This window comes from Sturnira hondurensis, unplaced genomic scaffold (assembly GCF_014824575.4).
Source record: "Sturnira hondurensis isolate 20B ecotype Veracruz unplaced genomic scaffold, ASM1482457v3 Scaffold0002640, whole genome shotgun sequence".
Classification (NCBI taxonomy): Eukaryota; Metazoa; Chordata; class Mammalia; order Chiroptera; family Phyllostomidae; genus Sturnira; species Sturnira hondurensis.
Window position 1 is genome coordinate 426,995 of NW_028075271.1, and position 24,918 is coordinate 451,912.

The 24,918-nt window shown below is 60.4% G+C and overlaps 1 protein-coding gene across 3 annotated transcripts in view; it reads left to right on the top strand.

Annotated features, from left to right (window-relative positions):
- TIAM1 (TIAM Rac1 associated GEF 1) overlaps positions 1 to 24,918 on the top strand; it is a 179,575-nt gene that overhangs the window by 71,669 nt on the left and 82,988 nt on the right. For 2 of the 3 annotated variants that reach the window (XM_037040559.1, XM_037040561.1), the window contains exon 3: positions 21,509 to 21,692. The gene's annotated coding sequence lies outside the window, so the exon portion shown is untranslated. Of the gene's footprint in view, positions 1 to 2,923; positions 3,095 to 21,508; positions 21,693 to 24,918 lie in introns of those variants that run through there. The other variant, XM_037040560.1, reaches the window with a different exon arrangement.

Consider the following 24,918-nt stretch of genomic DNA (forward strand, 5'->3'; position numbering starts at 1 on the left):
ACTCCGAGTGCCCTGTGCCTGTCTAGGGGACGCACTACAGGGCCTCTGCCATTGGCCTGGGAAGGGCCATGAGGTGGGGGCTCACCCCGTTCCTGCTGCTGGTCGGGCTTCAAGGGGTCCCCGAGGAGCGAAGCCCCTGCCCCCTCTTGAGGAACACTGAGCAACAGCAGAACGCTCCCCGCCCCCGCCCCCCCCAGCAGAAATGACAGTGTCAGCAAGGAGAACAATGCTTCTAGGATGGTCCAGTGGGAAGGGTGGCCCTTGGGCGGTGACCAGCGGGGAGAACCTGCAGAATAGGCACCCTCATCGCTGGGGGCCCCTCGCCCTGCCTGTTGGAGGTGTGTCCCCTCCGAGAAGCTGTGCTGGGGGGCGGCCACCTTCCCTGCACTCTCCCGAGTCGCCCCAGCTGATGCTGGGCGGGGCAGAGGTGACTGATACCGGCCACCCAGATAAGCCTGCCTTTGTCCCCGAGTCTTTCCCCGTCTGCTGCCTGTGCTGTCTCTGGTCCTGGGCTGGCACTCGGCTTTATGTCACCTTCCTCACAGCCCTGCTGGTGCGTCCCCTCCAAGCCTCCCACAAACCCTCACCCCCGGACCTGTGCTGTGCCCCACACCATCGAGGGATTTAGCGCTCCTGAGCCCAGGGCCCCCTTCCCCTGGGCCCACCCCAGTGGGAAATGGGGGCTGCTCTTCTGTCATCCCCAAGTCCCTGCAGAGACTCTGCCCAGTGTGGACCGTCACAGAGGGTGACAGTCCCCCCCTCCCCTCAACCCCCAGCCTTCTCACCTGCAGTGTGCTGTTTCCGGCTCGATTGTTTTTGGTCGTGGGGACTTCCCGGAGCATTGTGGGGTGCTTCTTGAACCTTGACCTCTGCCCCCTAGGTTTCCGGAGCCACCCCCATTTGTGACAGCCACAGCCACTCCCACATTGCCGAGCAGTCCCAAAGGACACAGCCACCCCCACCCCGGCAGGGGTGCCGCCGCATGCAGACACCCCTTTAAGCCCTGGCCGGTGTTCTTCGGCTCCTTTGCTTCACTTGTGTGCCGGCATCATTGGGTGTCTGTGGGGCAGCCCGGGTGCAGGAGCTGGGAGGCCGTGGCCGGACCTGGCACTTGCTCTCCGCGCTCACGCATTGGTGCGGGACCCTCCCTGCCGAGCTGGCTCTCGGCGTGCCACGGCTGCACCATGGCTCCCACTGCTTCCATCTTCGTTGCTGTTGCCCCGAAAGCTCCCTCTTTCGCCCCTCACCCCTGGCCCGGGACTCAGACAAGCGCCAGGTTGTTAGGGCTTCTTCAGGGAGCACTGTGCCTCCATCTCTGTTGCGGTGTCTCTGAGCAAGGCCCCTGCCGTGTGGTCGGTGTCCTTGGCTCCGCCACGGCTGCCGACCTTGGGGACCGATAACGCGGGACTCGTCCCTCCATCTCACCTGCGAATGCTGCAGCCTCTCCGCCTGTGGCTCTGCCCGTCCTCAGAGCCCTGCTGCCCGTGCCGTGATCGCCTTCCTTCCCTTGCAGGAGCCGCGCGTGCACTGAGAGGCGTGTTCCGTGAGGCCCCACCTGGGAGCCCAGGTCTGGCNCTGTTTCCGGCTCGATTGTTTTTGGTCGTGGGGACTTCCCAGAGCATTGTGGGGTGCTTCTTGAACCTTGACCTCTGCCCCCTAGGTTTCCGGAGCCACCCCCATTTGTGACAGCCACAGCCACTCCCCCATTGCCGAGCAGTCCCGAAGGACACAGCCACCCCCACCCCGGCAGGGTGCCGCCGCATGCAGACACCCCTTTAAGCCCTGGCTGGTGCTCTTCGGCTCCTTTGCTTCACTCGTGTGCCGGTGTCATTGGGTTTCTGTGGGGCAGCCCGGGTGCAGGAACTGGGAGGCTGTGGCCGGACCTGGCACTTGCTCTCCGCGCTCACGCATTGGTGCGGGACCCTCCCTGCCGAGCTGGCTCTCGGCGTGCCACGGCTGCGCCATGGCTCCCACTGCTTCCATCTTCGTTGCTGTTGCCCCGAAAGCTCCCTCTTTCGCCCCTCACCCCTGGCCCGGGACTCAGACAAGCGCCAGGTTGTTAGGGCTTCTTCAGGGAGCACTGTGCCTCCATCTCTGTTGCGGTGTCTCTGAGCAAGGCCCCTGCCGTGTGGTCGGTGTCCTTGGCTCCGCCACGGCTGCTGACCTTGGGGACCGATAACGCGGGACTCGTCCCTCCATCTCACCTGCGAATGCTGCAGCCTCTCCGCCTGTGGCTCTGCCCGTCCTCAGAGCCCTGCTGCCCGTGCCGTGATCGCCTTCCTTCCCTTGCAGGAGCCGCGCGTGCACTGAGAGGCGTGTTCCGTGAGGCCCCACCTGGGAGCCCAGGTCTGGCCGCAGAAGGATGCCTGCTGGGGGGCTTCCAGGCAGACTGTGCCGGGGAGAACTGTGCAGACCCGGACGGAGAGACTGCGCATCAGAAGTGGGAGGCGCGGCAGCTGCTTTTTAGGGGGAGTGGGTGCTTCTCAGAGAAGGGCTCCCAGGCGCCCCTCCGCGTTGGGATTTTAGTTTTTGACGTTGTGTGGTGGGTCCTTGGGGGTTTTAGAAAGTGCTGTCTATCTGAAACATTATGGGAGTGTTCAAGGAAGGACAGGCAGCTCGAAGTGTTTTTTTGGTTCCTCTGTGCTCTGCTCCTCTTGCGAAAGGACCCTTCCTGCCCCTGCAGGGGGTGCCTGTGTGTGGCTGCTGGGGACTCGCAGGCCCCCACGGGGAGGCGGCCTGCCCCCTGCGCCAGGCTGTGTGCTGTGCGGGGCAGCCAGGCTGAGACCTGTTAGGGACCTGCTCCTCTCCTGGATGCAGGAGCGCCCTGAGTGGGTCCAGGGCTCTGGGCGGCTCCACCCGGAGGGAGGCGGGGCAGTGGGTGGGGAGGGGCGATCGACACTCCCTCTGGACTCGCCCGATGCCCAGATCCGTCTCCACAGAAACTGCTCCTTCTGTGAGCCCTGGGCTGGGAGCCGGGTGAGCCGCTGCCTGCTCGGGTGTCAGTGGAACTCCGGGATGTGAGGCAGTGGACACACGGACCGGCACGTGCTCGCCCCGCAGGGGGGGCTTCAGTTTCCAGCTGCTGGTCCAACTGGTGAGTTTCTCTGTGTGGGGCAGTGGCCGTGGGCCCGTAGGGCAGGTGGGAGCTGGGGTAGCCATGTGGGGACCTGGGCGTCAGGGCGCCTAGGGACCCGGGGGTGGCTCTTCACATCCCTCACCTTCTGTGACCAGGACTGAAGGCCACATGGGCAGGGACGGGACTGTGGGATCGAGTTACCCACTGAGATGCCTTCTGTCCTCTTGTCCCCGGGCGTCTGTCAGTCCTGCTGAGCCTTCAGTGCTGCAGGTTGAGGTGGGGGGCTTGGGGTTTGGGGTACCCCCCAGGAGTGTCCTGGGGGGCTGGGGAGGGGGGTGGCCTGCCAACTGGGCTGGGGATCTGCTCAGGTTAGGTGGGCGTGGCGTCCTGGCCGTGGGCCGCTCCTCGGGACGGTTTTGAAACGGTGTCTCTGGTCCGGGCAGCCAGCTGTCTCCAGAAGGATTGCCCAAGTCCATTTTGGGCGGGGGTGGGGAGAGGAAGTTGGGGGGCTGGGGCTGGAAGCGTTGTGAGTGATCCTGAGCGTGTCCTGGCATGCGGGGAACTTGGCCACAGCTAGCTGCTGGCAGCCTTTCCTGAGGTTTTACTTGAACAGCGTCTCAAGGAGCTGAGGGGGGTCCACGGTCTCCTCTTTCAAGTCTGGTCCCAGGGCTGGGACTGAGCAGTGTGCACGCGCCTGGGGCTGTTAGGTTGTCGGAAAACCAGATTTCACGTCCCGGCTGCTGCTCCCAGTGCGGGGGTGGGGCATTAGGAGGACGCTGGCTGGTTCCTGTTCTCTTGACAGTGGGGTGGCAGGGCCTGGCTCTCTCAGTGCGCCCCTCACATGAGCTTGGGGGCGTCGGGGCACAGGCTTCTGTGGCCACGGCTTTACATTGTTTCACCCTCCAGCCTCCCTGAGGTTAACAACACAGAAGCAGATTGAAATGACTTTGAAACCAAACCAGACCCATCCCAGGGATGAACAAGTGGGTGGCTCAGACGTCACAACTGCCAGAGCAGGTTCCAGGCTCAGTGTTGGCCCCAGAGAGCACATGGCAGGGAGCTGAACTTGACTCTGATTCCCACCCCACCCCAGGGAGCCTGCAGCAACTCACTGAGCAGGAAAGACTAGCTGACTGCATCTCGGGCCGGGGCCGGGGCCTCCAGCTGACGGGCCCTGTCCTGGCGTGTGAGGAGCAGCAGGCAACCCTCAGCTCGGGGAGGGGCACAGGCTGTCCCCCGAGGGTTCCAGACAGTGTCCCCCAGGGCTCGGGGAGGGCGTCGGCATGCGCACAGGTGCAGCTGGGGGAGCTCTACGTGACCTGGGAGGTGGGCCGTTCCCTTTTCCTCTCGGACCCCTTACCTGCCCCGTGGGTTGCCTGCCCGGGCTGTGTGGGGGCCAGTTCCGTGCAGGCACGTTCGGTTTGCCGCAGGGCCAGGCAAGTCGTATCTCATGCAAATGTTAAAGCGTGTTGGTATAAAGTTGCACGTAATACCCTTTGACGACATTCTTCAAGGCTGTCCCGTCTGCAGAAACGTGGCCTTTTTCGTTCCCGGCACCGCCGGCTCCTGCTTTCTCCTCGTGCCCAGCTGTGCTGATGTGTCGTCACCCTTCCCGGTCTTCGGAGAGAACCAGCTTTGGTTCTCACTTGTGTTTGAAGTGAAGCATAGACACACACTACCTTCTCTCTTCCCTTTACATATTTAAAAAATCTGTCCTGTGGAACTCTCCCAAAAGATTTCCAGGGCCTTTGAAACTAAGTAACCGAGGAGCAGGCGTTGTGTGTTTACCTGTTTGGGTTTGGATACAGTGTGTCTCGGTTTGTGAAAACCGCCCTGTCTTCTTGAGCGTCAGGCACACTGCATGGAATGGGTCTTCGCTGGGCGCTGTGACGGTGTTTTAGGGTCAGCTGACTGGACCCTGCATGAGACTCCGAGGCGGCTTTAGGGGGATCGAAGGGGCCTGCAGCCTGTCCCCAGCGTGGCTGTCCCTTGTGCCCAAGCAGAGCCAGTTTGTTGTGATGTGGCAGGAATGGCGCTTTATTTGGGTTCAAGGTTAATGCCGGGTCCTTCCCTTGTAAAGGTTTCTCTGAACATCTTCGAGCCGGTGGCTGGATCAGAACAAGGACCTGGGGGCCAGAAAGAGCTGGGTTTGCGCCCTGCACGGCCACCATGGGCTGCGGGGCCCCCCCGGAGCGTTGCCCAGCCTCTGAGCCTTTATTTCCTCCTGTGAGTCACAGCGCGCCCCTCCTGGGGGGGGTGGGGGGAGTTTCCGTGCGTGTCCGTGTGAGGTGCCTGTCTGCGGTTTGGTGCGAAGTAGGCACTTCATTCATTCTGGGGCTTGGGGTGCCCCCCGCCCGTCCCACTGCAGTCTCACGTGTCTTGCACGCCACCCTTCCAGGAACTCGAATGGCTGTGCAGCGGGATTGCGCGCGCGCGCACACACACACACACACACACACCTACCTGCTGTCCGTGTGGTGGCGTGGGCGGAGGCAGCTCACTGGGGTTGCCTCCTGTTTCCGTCTTGGCCGAGTCGATCGCCCCCCATTTTTATCTGCCCTCCCCGGGAATTGTTTTCTTTTGCACCTCGTCTCACCCCCTTGGCTTCTCTGTTCTTATCCGTGCCCCCCTGCTCCCCCCCCGCCGGTCTGTAGGGTGGAAAGGAGAGGAAAGGGGCACGTCACCAAAGGCCTGCCAGGGCCCCGGGCTGCAGGTTGGTGGGGCCGCCTCTCCGAAGGCACGGTCGTTGTGTCTGGCCACTTCCCAGTGAGATGGGGGTGCAGGGGTGGCAACTGCAGCGTGGGGCTTGTGTCACCCTCGCATTTGTGACGGCGTCTCTGCGGAGCTTGGGGTCCTAGCACTTGGGAGACAGTGAGGGCCAATGGTGCAGTGGCCGACCTTGCCCCTGAGGAGGGGCCGCAGAGCACGAGTGGGTTAATGTCCCCTCACAGAGGAACTCAGTGGGTCCCCCCGTGGCTCCTGGACAGGCTCCGCAGCTGGGAGTGCAATGCCGCATAAGGAGCCAGGTTCGAGGTGGGCTGACTGGTGCCGACAGTGGGGGTCTCTTCTCAAGTCTCGCCAGTGGGGCCATGAGGCTTGGCCACAGTCCTGCTGCGTCGGTGGAGACCTGAACTTGTAATCTGACTTCTAAACCCGTGACCATTCCTGCGGTCTTGTCTGGGCAGGAGTTCAGAGGGAAACCGAGGTGCCGAGATGATAATTCTCAGGCCTGTTACCTCCAGAATTGGAGATCCCGGAGCGCGTTTCCGGCAGCGCGTGTTCTGCCTGACCTGCCACGGGAGCTGCCGTGTGCAGGCGGGGCGTCTGGGGCTGAGAGGAGGGATGTGTGGAAACTGCAGAGCAAGGGCTAGCATTTCCTTCTGGGAGCCCGTCACAGGTGAGGCTCACCGGGCCCGTCCCCTGTGCTCCCGGGGCAGCCCTGGACACGGGCCCCAGGGCGCGGTGCCGTCTGTTGTGCTGGCCTCCCCTGCCCACGTGACACAAACACTGGCATGGCGGGGACAGATGGCCACTCCAGGGCCTCTTGGAGGTCACATTTGGTTGCCAGGGTTGGGGGAGGGCTGGGGAGGGAAGGCCGACGGAGATGCCCACTCGATGGTGAGCAAACAGAGGCCCGCCGTGGGAAGGCGCGTGTGGTGGGGTTGGGCGGGGGTGCAGCCGGGGTCTGGCTTGGGCGGGGCCAGTGGCTCTGAGTGGAACCCTTCTCTGAGCACCTGGTGGCTGCAGGGGTCTAGTTTTGTTGTGGGAACGTGAGTAGACTCGGGGGGGGGGTGCTGGCAGGAGGGGACCGATGGGTCGTAGGTAATTTACTGTCAGAGCCAGAACACGCTTCCTTCTGGAGGCCCGGGCCAGCTTTGCTGGAGGCTCGGGACCTTCCCTGGATCCTGGGAGACTGGAGGCCAAGCCTCCTGTGCGGGGCTCCTGGCCAGCCCAGCAGCCTATTGAAGGCTTGCATGGAAATGGGGGAGCACAGAAAGCAAGATCAGTGCCTGCTGGTGTGGGGTGTGAGGCTGCCCCCTCATGCCGGAAGGGACAGTCCAGAGGTGACTGTGAGTACAGCTCGGGGCTCGTGGTGGGCTTGTTTCAGAGGGGACAGCGTAGGCCTGTGTGCCGACCCAGTGTAACTTTGACCGGAGGGACAGCTGTGGGCTGCATTGCGGGCTCTACACAGCCTCCTGGTGGCCATGTGGCCATCTCTGTTTGACACACTTACAGAGGTCCCCACAAGCCAGCTTGAGGGACCGTGTTCAAGCCGACACGGTGACACGTGGTGACCAGGCCTCCTGTCGATTGGGAAGCTCTGGCAGGGCTAGTTCCTGCATTCGTGTCTCCGAGGGACTGCTCACTGGTGATCCGTCCAGAGAGGGTCCCACCTGACCTGGACCCTGTCACCTTTTCATGGGAGGTGCCAGGGGCCTCTGCACACTGGGTGCATCCATCTCGACAGAACGAGCAGTCTCGAGGATTTTTCTGGAAGGTTCAGCGTTCCTCCTTGCTGGCCATCTCCTGCTTTTCAAAGTCACCGTTCCAGTCTTAAGCAAATGCTTCCGGGGTGTGACTCTTTGTGCTGCGTTCACTTCTGGGGCTTGGGTGCAGCCAGGAACACGAGGCCCGGAAGAATGTCTTCGTGCATGTGGCTGACCTCTGGGGGGCAGGAGGTGGGTAACGGGCAGGTCGCTGGGATGTGAGGTCTCTGGGCATTGTAGTGATGGAGAATGGAGGAGCTGGGAAGGGGCCTAGGGGTGCTGGCTGCTTGAACCTTTGAGTGGGGGCTGGTTGGGGAGGCCTGGGGGCTGGTGACGTGAGGATGGGGCAGGGGGCCTCTCTGGTGAGCAGTGGAGGGCAGTCTGGGTGGAGAAGGTCGGGCCTGGCATGGCCCATGTCCTGAACACCCGCGGCCTGAGGGCTTCCTGGGTTCCATGGGAGGACCAGCTCCGGGGGCCTCATGGGAACGGGAAGGGGCTCTGGGTTGTGTGTGCCCGTAAACTTAAGCGCTCCGTGGGTGCTAAGGTGCAGCAGCGACACATCCCTCTACTCAGTGGAGGGACAGGTAACCGGTCTTCTGGGGGGGAGGTGCTGAGGGGTGGCTGCCGTCACCCCGGGCGGTGGTCCCACGCTGAGGCTGAGCCTGCGGGTTCCAGGGCCTCCTCCCGGGCAGGGGGCCAGCCTGTCATGGTGACCACAGAGCCTGTCCTTCCTCAGCCCCTTCCCCAGTAAGGTGGGGGTGGCGACCCCACCACAGAGCCGCATTGAGCAGCAAACGGGTGTCAGGACTCGGGGCGCCCCTCCTGGCGCCGCTTGGGGCAGGCGAGCCAGAACCATCCTCGACAGACAGCAGGCGGCCAGGGGGGCTGCGGGGTGGGCGCAGGGTTGGGGACCGGGGGGGTGGGAGAGGAGCTGAATGGGGAGCCAGCCTCCTGTTGCTCTTCTGTGTGATGCTGTATCGTGACCGTGCACATTCCCTGCGGAGAGAAAACAGAACATGTACATAAGAATGGAGGACCATGAGAACTAGCCCGTGGCCGCTTCTGGACGTGCCCACGGTCAGCATTTAGGTGACGTCCTTCTGGACTTCCCCCTCCTCTGCGGAGGTGGCTGTGAGAGTGGCAGGCATGGAGGCCCTCGGTGTGGCGTCTCAGTGTCCGTAAGGAGCGACCTTCACCTGCTTTTCCAGCTGTGCCGTGACGTTCTCACTGTCCCCGAGGGGCCTTGAGACGAGGCAGCGCCAGGCAGGGCTAGCTGTTGGTGGTGTCCCCGCCCGGGCCCGCCCTGCACAGCCAGCCCGGCGACTTCCTGTTTCCCCTAGAGCGACCCCCTGAGCCCCTGCCCCCTTTCTCAGCTCCACAGCGAGGCAGGGGCTCCGAGGCTGGAGGACCATGCGGCTGGGCAGGAAGGCCCGCGTGGGGCTGGGGGCATGGGCGCCCGCCACCGCCGCCGCCTCGCACCCTCAGGCTGTGTCCTGCCCACACTTGCCTGCAGCCGCCGCACTTATTTTTTTTAAACGTGTGGGTAGTGTTTTTGACAAATCACGTTTAGAAGTGTAAAGTGAGCAAAATTGAGCTGCTTTTTGTGTGTGTGTGTGGTAAAATATGCGTGATGTAAAATCGATCATTTTAGATATTTTTAACCAAAAAATTCCAACAAATTAAGTACATTTGTTATGCAACCATTACCATTGTCTATTTCTAGAACTTTCTCACCATGCCAGGCAGAAGCCCTGCCCTCCTTAAGCAGTCGCACCCCACCCGATCTCCCGTCCCCACGCTGTCCCCGGGACCTCACCTGCCCTGGGGTCCAGGTGGGGCCGCAGAACCCCCGTCCGTGAGAACCGGGCCTTGGGACCCTCCTCCGTGCCTGGCGCCCGCCCCTCCCGGGTCACGCCCCTGCTCACGTGACGTCTGTGTGTTCTCCCCCCCCTTCTGCAGTGTCCAGGCCCATCACCCGCGGTGGGCATGGCTCCGTGACCCCTCCACGGGCGTCCGTTTGCGCCCCTGTGGTCTGGGCTGCTCCCCAGAGTTTCCTTCCCCGAGAGGCTGTGTTTCGTTAAGAAGTGAAATAATTAAAAACAAGCATCCAGCCGCAGGCCTTTGGGCCGTTTTGTGAGTGCGAGGGTCCTCCGGAACCCCGGACATCTGCTCTCGCCCCTCCTGTGTGCGGTCTGATGGGGCAGGCTGGGTGACACCCACCGACCCACTCTGATGGCGGGTCGCCGTTCGTGGGCGGGGTCCTTGGGGGGACTCCTCAGCGCTGCTTCCCATCGTTTTCAGCGGGAAAGGGGAGCTGCGTGGTGTTCACGCCCGCCTTGCCCGCCTGGCCACCCGCCCCAGTCTGCTTGCAGCTCCGTGTGCAGAGGTGCGCGGGCCGGGGGGACACTCTCTTCCCACTGGGGGTGGGGCTCCGCAGCAGGGTGGGGTGGAGCTGCTGGGAACCCTGGGCTCAGACCCGGGAGAGAGGACAAGGCTGAGACGGCCTGGCCACGCCACCAGTGGTGGGAACCCAGCTCTCCCTGCCACTCAGCCCAGGTCTGCGGGGACCCTGGTGGGAGTGTTTACGGTGATTCGGTCGGGTGTCTCAGGCTTCGGTCTTCCAGTGGGTGGCGTCTTGGAGAGAAAGTGGCATCGTAGAAACAGCACCGTGTCTGATGGAGCCTGGTCCAGTCAGGAGGCTGGCCGCCGGGTTGGGCCTCCTCTGACAGTGGAGGGTCATCCAGGGTTCGCCCTTTCGATGCTGTTCCCCTTGGTCCTTGGTATCCCCGGAAGAGGCCTGAGAAGACACTTCCCGACGGGAGGTGCAGTCGGAGAAGCCAGTCCCCGGTGCGTCCCTGGGGCTCTGCCACGCAGGAGTCCCCAGTGGGTGACCCATGTCACCATGTGTCAGTCCCTGGCTCCAAAGAAAATGTAGAATGCGGGCCTTTGAAGGGGTCACGTGGCGCTGGGCACCGAGCCAAATGTAAATGTAGAAAACTGCAGATCAAGCTTGGCTCTGGAACCAGCACTCTCCGTCCTGCCTTCGTCAGTGCTCCCGGGAGCATGGCTCGTGTGGCTCGTACACATGGCCTCCTCCGGTAGCCCCTCGGGGGCACGGGCTGCAGGAGCAGACGCCTGCCCGTGGGGCTTCTGTCCGGGAGTGGGCGGCGTTGGGTTCTGGGCGGCAGCCAGTGCATCTGGGTGTTTGGTTGGAGCCCCTGGGTCGAAGAGCTAGTCGTTGTCTTTCTGTCTTTGGCCGGGCCCCCACCCGGCAGGGCTCAACCCAGGCTGTCTGTCTGGGCTGGTCCCCACTCAGTCCACCCGGAGCCCCTGTGCCTTGGCTGCCCCCCTGCCCCTTGCCCTGTTTGGGCTCTGATTCCCTCATGCCAGGCCACTCCTGTGGGTCACCAGGCTTTCTAAAAGCATATTTCGTGGTCATCTTGGGTCAATACGCCACAGACATTCCTGTGAAGGCTTTAAGGGAGAATGGGCCTGTTTTGAACGTGCCTGTTTCGAACGTGCCTGTTGGCGTGGGGCCTGCGGGCTTTTCCGACAGGCGTTACAGGGAGCCCGAGGCGTCGTCTTGTCGGAGCCCAAGTCTGAAGCTGTTGCCGTCACTTCTCCTTCCCACAGCCTCAGCAACATCTCCAAGGCGAGGCTGGTAGCTGGGGCGGACGAGGGCCCCCCTGGCCCGAGGAAGGAGGACCAGACCGGCTCCTCCTTCTCCTGTCCCCCCCATTCCTCCCGTTCTCCCTCTCCTCTCTGGACCCCCCCGTCCGCCCCCACACACACCCCCAGCTCCTCGCCCTGTGAGCCTCCTCATCGCTCAGCTTTTGAAGCGAACGCTCACTTGTTCCCCCTCATTTTTCTATGTGTTGTAGTACAGTTTGCCACTCTAAAAACAGTCAGTGACAATTCTTGGCTCCACATTTAAGTTTTAAAAATTGTTTGTAGATAGATAGTTTTAAAGAGACAATATTCCACTGAAGTGATAACCGCAACGAACACTTCCTTCGCACATCCTTGGGAAGCAAGATATTTAAACTTTACACCACCTATTTCATAAATATCCCCCCCCACCACACACGCACATCAGAGTGATGGAAGAGACTTCCCTGAAACAGGACCTGGGTAGATGATGAAGCTCCAAAGGTGTCAGGGATACGTTGCAGTCTGTTACCAGAACTCTCCCAGACTTGGACTTCAGGCAGCCACACTCCCGTTGAAAACAGCTGCCCACCCCTGAGCGTGGCATACCACCATCCCCTCTGCCGTGGGTGGGCTGGCCGAGCAGCTAGTGAGTGGACCCCCAGTTGGAGGCTGGTGGGCTCATCTCCCCAAAACAGACTGTCTGGGTGGCTTCCCGAAACCAGCAGTGTCTGAATGCTCAGTGGTGGGATTGGGTGGGGTGCTCTGGTGCCTTTGGGGCCTGAGCTCCCAGGGTTCTCTTCCTTCCTTTCCTGCTTTGCTTTTAATTAATTAATTAATTAATTATTTATTTTTAAAATTTTATTTTTATTTTTAATATATTTTATTGATTATACCATTACAGTTGTTCTATTCCCCCCTTCATTCCCCTCCACCCGCACACTCCCTCCCCCACCATTCTCCCCCCTTAGTTTATAACTGTGTCTCAAGTTCTTTAGATTCTATATTTCCCCCACTATTCTCGCCCTCCCCCCTATCTATTTTCTACCTACCATCTATGCTATTTTCTGTGCCTTCTCCCCACTTCTCCTCCTCCCACCCCCCTGTTGCTAACCCTCCATGTGTTCTTCATTTCTATGGTTCCACTCCTGATCTAGCTGTCCTCTTGGTTTGCTTTTGTTTTAGGTGTGGTTGTTAATAACTGTGTGTTTGCTGTCCTTTCACTGTTCATATTTTTCATCTTCTTTTTCTTATATAAGTCCCTTTAGCATTTCATATAATAAGGGCTTGGTGATGATGAACTCCTTGAACTTGACCTTATCTGAGAAGCACTTTATCTGTCCTTCCATTCTAAATGAAAGTTTTGCTGGATAAAGCAATCTTGGCTGTAGGTCTTTGGATTTCATGACTTGGAATACTTCTTTCCAGCCCCTTCTTGCCTGTAAGGTCTCTTTTGAGAAATCCGCTGACAGTCTGATGGGTACTCCTTTGTAGGTGACTGTCCCCTTATCCCTTGCTGCTTCTAGGATTCTCTCCTTCATTTTAGTCTTGGCTAATGTAATTATGATGTGCCTTGGTGTGTTCCTTCTTGGGTCCAACTTCTTTGGGACTCTCTGAGCTTCCTGGATTTCCTGGAAGTCTATTTCCTTTGCCAGACTGGGGAAGTTCTCCTTTATTATTTGTTCAAATAAGTTTTCCACTCGTGGCTGTTTCTTTCCCCCTTCTGGTACCCCTATAATCCGGATGTTGGAACGTTTAAAGATGTCCTGGAGGTTCCTAAGCCTCTCCTCATTTTTTTGAATTCTCATTTCTTCATTCCTTTCTGGTGGGATGTTTTGTTCTTCCTTCTGGTCCATTCCATTGATTTGAGTCCCAGTTTCCTTTCCATCACTATTGGTTTCCTGGACATCTCCCTTCATTTCAATTAGTTTAGCCTTCATAGGTTCCTCTAATTTGTGACTATAATCAACCAGTTCTGTGAGCATCCTGATAAACAGTGTCTTGAACTGTGCTTCTGAGAGGCTGGCAATCTCTCGGTCGCTTAGAGTTATTGGCTCTGGGACTTTGAGTTCTTCTTGCGCCATCTTTTGGGCTGTTCGTGCCTGTTCCGTAGCAGGATTGGAGCCCTAGGTTTTCACCAGAGCAGGGCAACTCAGTCGTTGGGTTGTGATGCTGTATGTGGGGGCAGGGTCAAAGAGGAGCGATGGCGTCCCATCTGCCGCCTCCCGCCGTGTCCCCCATAGGTGTGGCAGCTGCCACTGTCACCAGGGCCCTTGCGTTTCGTCCCACTGCATGCGAGTGTGCTACCGCCATCAGCCCTCGCCCCCTGGAGCCTGCGTGGTCCGTCTCATTGTGCGCGAATGTGCGACCATGGTCAGTCTGCCCCACACCCTGACTGGGTCCGGGTCACTTGCGCGCCTAGGTCTGGGGATCTGTGCTGCCCGACCTGCTCCGCTGCTGGCTCCGCCCCTCTTACCGTCCTGGTTGAACGGTTCGTTGTTGTCGGACTTCCGTATAATTTAATTTTCTGTTTTTTGGCTGTGACTTTGTTCTCCAAACCTTTGTTGTATTCAAACTTGGTTGTGGGAGAAGGCGCAGTGTTTCCACCTGCGCCTCCATCTTGGTGGAAGTCCCTGCTTTGCTTTTTGTCTCCCTGTTCCCCTTCCCTCCAAACACTCTTTCCTTCACTGTTGTTCACCATTTGTCACAACCCTGGTGCTAACAGATGGGCCACCTTTAGATCGACCTCGAGTTTCTGAGGAAAGGGTAGCGAGAGCTCCCTGCTCCAGCGGAACGTGCCTCCCTGGCCCAACAGAGACCCCACCTCCCGGGGCCCCTCCGAGCAGAGGCCTCACATTTCACTGTCTCCAGTGCTGGGAGTTTGGGGTCACTTCCGCGTGGGTTCTCTCTAACATTCGCTTTGGCTTCGTCCTTGTCACTTTCTCCCCAAAGAGGGCTTTTTTAAAGGCCTTTTTTGTTAACCATTGCAAATCACTCTGATCTGATTGAGAGGGCGATGCCGCTCTGACCTGAAGACCTAGGTCCTGGGGTTACTCCCAGGACAGCAGGGCTGGACAGTTGGGCAGGAGAGTGGCCTCTTGGTCCTTGTCCGAGCTGTGGGCAGCAGAGGGCAGCCCCACTGGAGTGCGCCTCCGCCTGGCTCCTCGCTGCGCTCCACAGGGCTGAGCGTCAGCGCTCCGTGCCTGGTCGCGATTCGTTGGCGAGGCCGGCGGCGTCAGGGCGTCTAGAGGAGGAGGAGTCGTCAAGCCCGGGGTTTTCCTGGTGGAGTTCTCCTTGCACTGAGTTCATCCAGCTCCTACCCCTGAGGCCCAGTGGGGGCCGGGCCCTGACTGCCAGGCTTGGCCTCTCCGCCTGGTGGCCCACAAGGACGGCCATGTCTGCTCCGATGGGGCACCCCGACCCCCCCCAGCCTGAGGCACTGGGCATAGCGTGCCTGCCCCCTCGTCGTGGCTGTCCACGGCTCTCGTCCAGGCTGGCAAACAAACAGGGACTCCCAGGGAGCCTTGCTGTACAGAGGACTCCGGTCTGCCAGCTGGCGTGCAGGGTAGGCCCAGCCGTTGCTTCCGTGCACACCTGGGGTCGCCCGCTTTGGGCCAGGTGTTTGCTGCCTGCTTCCTGGAGTCAGCTTAGCGGCAAATGTGTTATGGGCCCCACCTACCACGAGATAGCAGGCGTTTGGTTTTTCTCCCTCCAAACTGTGACCTTTGCAGTCTAAATATTATGGAATTAGTCCTTTAGCAAGTCTGTACTTGAATCTTTATGTATTTAGTAAATCTTACTTGTTTTCTACATTTCTGAAAGGTTTGGGGTGATAAATAATATACTGCTATTGCCAGTATTTGTTATCTTTATTCCACACGGATACTTATGTTTAGAAGATGAATTTTCTGTGACTTTAATTTTGGGTAACAATAGTCTTTTCCAAAAGCTTGCAAAGACACAAGCGAGCCGGGGGATAGGTCCAGATGGGGTTGAGCCTGGGGATCAGTGCGGACGCTGGCCAGTTGGAGGATCAGTCCAGCGTTTCGCATGGACATGTGCGTGGGTCCGCCGTACCCCCCTCTGTCCTGGGGCCCCCTCCCGCCGTGTCACGTGCTGATCTTCCTGCCCCTGTGGGGGCTGCGTGCCGGGGACTGTCGGTAGGGAAGGAGACGCCGCACATGTGGCGCAGTGCTGCCTTGTTCACTGAGAACCTGCGCGGGAGCCCCGAGGCCATGTCCCTGCCCCAGTCCCGGTGCCACGAGGGGGCGCACTTTTTGTTTTCCAGGCTGCCGCTCACTGATCCCCAGTGGTTCAGACAGAGGGCTGCGTGGCTTCTAGCCGGTCCTTCTCCGTGCCCCTGCCCCCCTCTCACCGAGGGCGTGCTGCGTCTTCCTGAGGGGGCGCAGTCACCAGATGCGGGCGTGGCTGAAACAGAGCCCCGCCCACCCCCACTGTGGGGGTGCGCCCCGCCCCGGCACTGAGCTCTCTGTCCCCACCTTGGTGGTCACGGTGGCAGCTGTGTTGGAGTCCTGTCTTCTCTGGGAACAGACCTGACTTTGCCTGGTGCAGTCGGGTGTCTCACGGTTGCTCAAGAAGTGCTCATTATCTCTCCAGATTCCACTGTGAGATTACTAACGAGCCCTTCGGGGCTTTTCCCATTGTGTCAAGTTCAAACAAAAGCAGCTGACAGAGTCCCATTATGAGTTCAAGCTGCGCAACAAACTCGCAGCACAAGCCCCGGCAGGACGAGCAGTGGACGGGCCCAGTGTCTGCTCCGCTGGGGCCTGGGCCCGGTGGGCTGCTGACGGTGCCCTCAGACCCGGCGCGGCCCGAGGCCAGCGCACTGGGAGCTGGGGGCTGTGTTTCCTTGGTCCTGGGACGCGTGGAGAAGGTGGGTCTGTCCCGAGTCCCAAGGGGCTGCTTTGCTGGTCTTCCTGAGAGAGTGCTTTCTGTCTTGCACGCTGTCCGCGGCGGTTCACTGCCACACCGTCCGGACTCCCTGGCGTGCTGCACTGAGCCGGACTGAGCTGCCTGGGGTGCGCCCGCTCGGTCTGTGGTGGCGACGTTTCCAGTTAGTGGGGAGGAGCTGCTGGCGAGGAGGGTCAGGTGCCAAGTCTAAGTTGTCGGCATGTGGAATCACCTGCACAGCCTGTGCTCTGTCCACCCTGCGCCCATCGCCGCCCCCCCGCCGACGCGTTTAATTAGCACCGAGCAGGGTGCTTGTTATAACACTTTCTCTGGCGCATTCAGACCAGCGCCGGGGGAGGAGGGCTTGGCTGGGGCCATGCATGCCGCCGACTTGGCCATTTTCTCATGCACACGACCCCCAGACCGGGTCTGGTGTGGTCCATGCCGGAGCATAAACTGTCTGGGAGCCATGGTGGAGGCGGGCAGCTACGGCCTTCTTCTCTGTGGCTGTGCTGGGGTGCAGGGCTGGGGGCTGACTGGGATGGGGAAGGGGGGACATTGGGCAGGAGATTACCAGGCATGGACAGTCACGGAAACACTGCGGTTCCCCGGCTCTTGGTTCCGCTCGTGGACTGGACCCGCCGTGGCAGGCGTGAGCACATCTGTGGAGCTCAGTCCTCACTGTGCCGCCGGCAGGACACAGGCTTCCAGTAGGCAGCCGGCCCCCCAAACAAGCGTTCGGGGCAAAGCATGCACGTGGAACACAGGGGTCTCCTTCTTCTCTGTGAGAGGCGGGCTCCCACTGTGGACCAGAGGGTGGCCACCCCGGGAGCCCTGCGGGCCCTCCCTGCTGGGAGATGGTGAGGGGGTGGGAGCACTTCTGGGCGGATGTTGGGCTGCAGTCCGGTCCTCGGTCCGTGAGCTGGATGCTGGGCGGGCTGGCCGTCGGCACAGAAGTGGGTGTGGGTGCGGTATGCCCCTCCAGGGACTCGGTCGGTACATGGTCTGATGCCCACAGAAGCCTGTTCACGTTTTGAAGTGCCTGCAAGTACCAGTTTTTAACATACCCTCTGTTTTTTCATCACGGTGTGATGCGTGCCGCGTGAAGTTCACCTTCCAGCATTTCAGGTGTGGTGTTCAGCTGCAGCGAGTGGGTCTGCCTGGTTTTCGGAACCTGCTCGTTTCCCCAGACTGTAGCTCTGTCCCCGGAAGTGCGGACCCGCTCTGCCCAACCCTCGGCCCAGTGCTTGGTCCCCGCTCTGCCCCACAGCAGTGTTGGGTCTCACCAGGGAGCCGCACAGACGTATCCTTCGGCGTCTGTCGTATTTCACTCAGGACAGTGTCTCCAGGTCCATCCTGTGTTTGCTACGTCTAGTTCCTACTTCACCATGTCCATTTTCTCACGTCGCTCGCCCATGCCCCTTGTCCAGCACAGAGCACCATAGATGCGCATGTTCCTGGGCGTTCCTCCAGACCCACCCAGCCTGCTGGCGCTGGGTTTGGGACAGGGCGTGCTGAGGAAGGGCCTTCAGGAAGGGCCTGGCGGACGCACTCCCTCCTCCCGCCGGAGAGAGTCTCTCATCTTCTCATCTGAAATGGGGGCCGTGAGTCTCAGCACCCGAGCGGCGCCTTTTCATGGTGTGGAGGGGCTATGCACAGGCACGACTTCGTGGATTTTAGATTTCACCACTTCCGTTGTCTAAACCTGGGCCTCGATGTGCTGCTCTTTGGAGGGAAACCCTCTGTGACCTTCAGGGTGACAAACCTCGATTTCTACCTCGAACAGCTTCCACTCTGAAATGACCGTTCTTCTTTCAGCAAGGTCCTCTGAAGGTGGATTTTTGAGTGTGAGTGTTGCACACCACGATTTCCTAGGAAGACCGTTTCCAGACACCCCTTACTCACCCGCCACACTTAGAAGTGTTTCCTTCTGGGCTTCAGCAATATCCTGATTATAGGGTAGATAAGACATCAGAGTGATCACCGCGCCTCCTGAGTAACCGTAAAATCAAGCCGAGAAACACCAGTCGAGGTAAACTGCCATCTTAGCCTGTTGTGTGTGTTTTCAGAATCTGCCTGTTCTCCACCTTTGCCCTGTGGAGAGTGTGTGTTTCGTTGTGGGGGGGTGTTAGCCTTGCACATGCGTGCCTGGCGTGAGGGGTCCCGTTAATTCTCTGCAGCTCCCGACCTTGCCACCTTGCCGTGGGTGCCTGGGCCTGGGGTCGTGTGGGTCTGTCTCCTTTCTCTTTCCCTCCCCTGTTCTCTGGAGATATGACCTTGTCAGGGGCCTCACGCCTTCCCCCGGGTGGTCTCCACGGGGTTCTGGGGCTGTGCCCCACCCCCACAGAAGGGCCCAGGGCCCACCGAGATTGAGTTGTAATGTGCCGACTTGAGACTGAGGTCTGGAAGCGATAACGAAGGGAAACTTTGATGCGAAAACCACCACGGGGTCTCACCTTTGTGTCAAACTGAGCCCAGCTGGGGACACGCAGATGCAGCCCGGCCCTTTCCCGGGGAGCCAGCCTAGGTAACGAACCAGGAGCACAAGCCCTGGCCTGGGAGCCCCGCGGTGGGGGAATGCTTCACACACATGGCTCTGGGTGTGGTTGAGAAAGAAGCTGTGGAGAGTCAAGGACTTGCGCCAGGTGACCCCCGCGCTCAGGGAGGGGTGAGCCGCCTGCACTCTCTGGTTTTGGGAAAGGGGCACATGCCCGGCTCCGGAGGCCGTGGTTCCATGGAGACCTGCCTGCTCCAGCAGGCCGGGAGGAGCCGCTGCCCCTGCGGGATGTTGCTCAGGAGCCCGTGTGGGAGGCTGTTGGGCAATTGCTCTGCCCCGCCTCCTCCGTAGCCCGGCTTCCCAGCCCCACCGCAGGCCCAGCTGCACCAGAGCTGAGGACGTGCTGGGGACACCCCTCCCCACCCCCATGCAGCATGCTGCTAGCCTGGCGGGGGGTGGGGGTGGGAGAGGGTGGGAACTTCACGTCCCAGGGTCCCACGGGGAAGCTGCCGCACCCAGGCCTGGGAACTTTGTGTGTGTGGGTGGGGGTTAGGGGGGAGGCAGGTGGGTTTCACAGTCCAGAAATGTGGTTCGATACTGTTTTCTATGTGGGGAGAGAGCGAGTGGCGGTCATGTGCTGGCTGCCGGGAGACGCAGCTCGGAAGATGTGACCGTCTGGAAATGCAGGGCAAAGGTGGCACCATGGCAGTCAGGTCACTGTCCTCAGTGGCCCCTGAGTGTCCCTGGGTGCCTGGGCCTGCATGGCCCCCAGGTCACCACCCTCTTTTCCAAGCTTGAGTGGAGTGGGCTTGGGGGATGCGTGTGAGTCAGGCCCCTGCTGCCACTGTGGCATCGTATTCTGGGCGATGAACTTGATTCTCCCTGTTTCTTTGGGTTGCGCTGGTGCTGTTGCTGGGAACTGGAGAAGACGTGTTGTGGTGTGTGCGGGCGTGTGTTACGTTCACTTGGCCAGGCGGTGGGGCCCGGTTTGGCCCGGTCCCGGCGTAGTGCAGTGGGAGACTGTGTGGGGCCATCCGCGTTTGAATGAGGACACAGAGTGAGGCAGATCGCCCTCTCTCCCGTAGGGGGCCTCTCCCGTCACTGAGGGCCTGGGACGCGGGGCTGAGGTCTCGTGGCAGGAGAGGGCTCTGCCTCCCTACGCCTTCGGACTTGAGACCGTGGCATTGGCGCTGCCTGGGCCTCTAGTCTCTCCTGCAGGCTGTGGTCTCAGCCTTGCAGTTGCTTGAGGCAGTTCCTTAAAATCCCCCCCCTTCCAGTCACCCACTGACCCATCCACCTGTCCATCCTTCCATCCACCCTCCCATCCATCTGTCCATGTACCCACCCACTCACCCATTCACCCAGCCTTCCCCATCCATTCGTCTCCCATCCATTCCTCCACCTGTTTATCCGTCACCCACCCACTCACCCCACACACCCACCTGCCCCTGTTGGTTCTGCATCTCTGGAGAACCCTCATGCAGGGGCACGTGCCTGGTGACCCTACCATGGGAGAGATGTAGGCAGGTTTTCAAATAATTGAAAATTGCATTATCCAGAGGAAAAAGGTGATGAAGGAAATCCTGGAAGAGTAGAGATTTTCAAGTCTTTTCCACCAAACTCTCCATCAAGAGCAGAGAATCAGCCTGGAACTGCGCTGTGTGGCATTTCATTTGGGGGTGGGGTGGGTGTTTCATCTTAGAAAATGATGCACATTCACCTTTTTTCCTCTGTTCTTCCTGAACTCCTGAGTACGTCTGCGAGTGGAATGGACGGACGCTTCTTCAGAAGGATGCTCAGGATTCCTGCGGCCTCTCGGCTGCGCCTGCCAGGGCACCAGGGCGTCCCGCCGCACTTGGTCCCGGGGGTGGTGTGGCAGCACTCTGTGGGACACTGAGTGCGCCCCACAGGTCCACTGGTTTGGCCTGGCAGCGCCGTGTGCACCACGGGGTCGGGGCGGGAGAGGGGACAAAGGAGTGTGAGCTGTGGGTCCGAGGTAGCGGAGACGGGCGGAGGAGGGACAGTGCAGACGGACCGGGGGCTCTGGGGGCCTGGGTGGGGGAAAGAGAAGGAAGGGAGGGAACAGACGTGCGTGGAGCTCGAAGTGCCAGGGAGGAGTGTTTCTCGTTGTCCCACCCCCTGTGTGTGTGTGTGTGTGTGTGTGTGTGTGTGTGCACTGCCTTTGTGTGGCACCGTCCCCAAGGAGATCCCTCTCGGTGTCCCTGGGCCCAGTGGCGGTCACCGCCGGGGCGTCCAGCCCCAGGCCCTCTCAGTGCTGGCGGACGCCCCTCACAGGGCAGGCCTGAGAAATCAGCTGCTCTTTCATGGGCAGGTCCCGGCCACTTCATTTTTGAGGTCAAGTCACAGTTGGGACATTTCACCTGACTTTTTTCTCGTGCCCTGCCTCTGCTGCTCTTCCTCGGGACTTGACGTGTGGCCGTGCGAGGACACATGTGGCCGTGCGAGGACACGTGCCCAGTGCCAGCTGTGCACTGCGTTCGGGCTTCTGCCCCAGTGCCTCCCGGTGCTGGTCCATGTCCGTCGGGGGTGCAGCTCTGCTCCAGGACGGCCGGGTCTCCCTCTCTGGGTCCCTTCGGCTCTGTTAGATGGGACCTTTGACGATGAAGAGGAGCCATGGAAATCATTTTGTGGCCACCCGTTTGCATTACCTTAGCCTACGGGCAGCGGTTCAGAGGGCGCGCTCGCTCACTCAGCCTGCTGGGCCAGCTGCCGCCACGGGTGGGAATGCGCTCACACTTGCGGTTCACCTGGTGCCGCGTGGCGTTTCGTACCTGTGGCCAGCGGTTTTCTGCTCAAGGCGGACGCTGGAGCAGAGCGATGACCCGGCCTTGTTGTGCTGCTGACCGTTTCCTTTCCCGTGCTCTGCAGGTTCGCAGCGCCTTCCTGTGCACGCAGGTGAGACCGCTCAGGTGAGACCGATGGCCGCCCCAGGGAGCAGGTGCTGACGCCCCCAGCCTGGTGCTGCGCCTCCTGACACCACCGCCCACCCAGGATCTAAATGCCACAGCGCCCCTGGGGCACAGTGGGCTGCGACCCGCTGTTGCCTGCAAAGGTACGTTGTGTGGGCACAGCTGTGTGTGGTGGGAGTTCACGGGAAGGAGGCGGGGCAGGGTGGGCCTGCTGTAATGTGAAGGCGCTGTAGCTTGTGGGAAAGAGAATTCGGAACCTCTTCTTTGGATTGAGGTTAAACCCTCCTGACAATTCAAAAGCATTAGCATTGAAACTTAAAACAAGAAAAAGAAAACACGGGCACATGTGAAGTCTTTTTTCTCCTGCGAATTGCCCTCAGGATCCTTTAGATTGAACCCCAGGCTTTCCTGTCTTTATACGGGATTATGTTCGAAAAGGCGATCCTGGCCTTCACGTCCCAGTTCGCAACAGTTCGCAACAGTGACGTGCTTTGTTCTTGGGTAGTGTCGTAGCTGCTCTGAATCGGAGCTGGTCTTTTGTCTGTTGCGCTGCCCCTGCCCGGCCTCCTGCGCTGGCGGGTGTGTGCCCCTCAGCCTTTGTGAAGATGTTGCAGAAGCTTCCAGAACTTCGTCTCGGGTTAGTCTGAGCCCTGGTTTCCCCGTCTCCAGGCTCAGCCTCCAGGAGGGAAAAACCAGGCTGGGAACCAGGACCTCCCACTGGAGGCTAATTTTAAATGTGCAGTCTGTTGTCTTGTGACTTTCGTTTCAAATTTAACTCTGAAACAAATAGGTTTCCTTCTTTCGGCTGCAGTTTTGGAGGTCTGTTTTCAAGTCAGAGGAGAGTAATCATCGTGTTTATTTTGATAAGTTTTTAAATACCCCTGGGGAGCACAACATTTTATTAATAACCATAATGTACAGACATCATCAGGTGCCTTCCGCTCGGTGCCGGGCGCCCTCGGCAAAGGGGAGAGACCCGCCCTCACGGTGAGCGCTCTGAGTGGGGCGCCTGGGCCCTGGTGGGCACAGATGCTGGACGCTGCTGAGGCGGCCTCGCTGCGGGGCGGCCGCAACCTGAGCGTCCCCGCGGACAGCTGTGCTGCGGTGTAGGCTGTAGAGGTGGGCGAGGCGTAGTTCCTGCCGCCAGGAGACCGTGCTGGGGTGGGAAAGGGGTGTGTACTGAGCAAGACAGGTGTGCCTGTGTGCAAGTGACTGCGCCCCAGACACAGTGGGGCAGCCAGGCCCAGGGCCATCGGCTGGCAGGCCAGCGTGTGGTCCATGGGTGTGCGCGGTGTCACCTGTGGTGTTGGGCAGGCCGACCACTCCCCAGGAGCAGCCCCTGGGCAGCAGCCACCCGCCTGAGGGCTGAGCCAGCTGGGCGACTGTCCTCACTGGCGAGGACCCTTCAGACTCCGGAGCTCGCCCGCCGTGTCCGTGGTGCAGTGGGAGTAAAGGGGCCTGCAATGGTTGCTTCAGAAATGGAACTCACTGCTCTCAGAGGAAGGTCGCGGTGCTGGGCACCCCTGGCCCCCCATGCCCTTCTCTCTGGGGCTGAGCTCCTTCTAATCTTTAGACTCTGCATAGCCTTCAGACTACCCCCCATCAGGGCACTGGGCTGCTTCTCTGACTGTCAGGCTGAGCAAGTCTGCCCTCTGCCCTGATGGTGGGGGTGGGGCCTTGGGCCTTGGGCCTTAGACCTCGCCCTCCCCCCTCAGGGGACAGTTTCCCAGGAGGAGGATGGTGGGATGGAGGGTGACAGCTAGGACAGGGAGGACAGGAGTGAGGTCTTACCCTCTTCCCAGGAGAAGGGGTGTCAGTTGGGGTGCACAGTGGGCAAGACAGTCAGCCCCTCTGTGAAGCCGCGGATCCAGGGGGAGGGGCCGCATGGGGCAGGGAGGGGGTGGGCAGCTGGGGGGGACCGACGCATGTCTTCTCTGGTTCCTATTTTGGAGACGTTTGTGTCTATACTGATTGCAGTTGCGTGAATTTCGATGTCCTGCCTGGATGTCTGCTGTGTCCTGCCTTCGCTCCAAGTGTGGTTTAGGGCACGCCTGTCGCCCTCCAGCCACGTGGGTCCTAGTGGGAGGGCTGGAGAAGAGGCAGGAGGGCCCATGACCGTGTCCCTGGTGAGAGCCGTGACGCATGCGGAGGAAGGACAGGGTGGATGAGGGACAGGGTGGATGAGGAAGGGGACAGCAGTGTGGAGCCCCTTTTGTTCAGAGATACTGGGAGCTGAGGTCCATGGGGCCTGGAGGTGGCGAACCTGGCAGAGGGAGACTGGGGGCTGCCGGGGAGCCCGGGCGTGGATCGTGCAGGGGGAAGCCCGAGGAGCCAGGCCGGAGGCCCAGGTGCTGAGAGCTGCACTCCCAGGTAGCTCCTGCCCACGGCCCCCTGCCCACGGCCCCCCGCCCACGGCCCGGGAGGTGCCCATGGCCTGGCGCCACCAGAGTCCTGCCTGCATCACTGGCGGCCTCATGCTGAGCCTGGGTGGGTCACCCCCTGGGCCTGGACTTTGGTTGGAGACTGCTGCCCCTTTGCCGGCTCTTCTGTGCAGGCTTCTGTCCCCATGTTCGCATCTCTGGGTATGCTTCCCCCCTTAAACTGTCCCCTTTCACCTGGTGGCTCTGCAGACGGACTCGTTTCGGAGCTTCTACCGCTGTCACGAGCACACGGCCACCGGTCAGGTCCCGGTCGCCAGCAGAGCACACTAGTCTCTGCGACAGAAAGGTCAGAGCCTCTTTCTGCCCCTACGTGGCTTCGGGGGCGGACAGGGAAGGAACAGGCTGGTGCAAATGCAAAGTGTTAACCAGGTGTTGCAAAATTGGTTTCTTTGAAATAAAAACAAAGACGAGGGTCAAGTGGGGAGAAAGATGCGAGAAAGCAGGAAGGGCTGGTGTCCTTCGTCTGCGCACGGGAGGGGAGGGGTGCTTGGTTGCCCGCCGTTTGGGGGTGCCTGGGCGCAGGGCCGGGGCGTCCGCAGACGGGGCCGTGTGTCCGTGGTCTGAGGGGCGGTTTCCACTCTTCCCACTCCGCTGTCTCGGAGCCCCCACCACCCCGCTGGGGCTGGGGCCTCACGGCCTTTCGGGAGAAGCTTCCTCTCCTTCCTTCAAGTCCTCACCCGAGGACGTGCTCCTTGATTCTGGAGAGAGGAAGGGAGAGAGACGGCAACGTGAGAAGTATCTGTCGATTGGCTGGCGCCTGAATGTGCCCTGACCTGGGATCAAACCCTTGACCTTGTGCAGCGGACGAGGCTCCAACCACCTGAGCCACTGGTCGGGCGCAGGGAAAGCTTTCAGTGTAGGGGCCGTTTCCGCAGCCCCGAGACACTCCTGTCTCTCCTCCTGCCGACCCGGCTGCGGTCACCCCAGC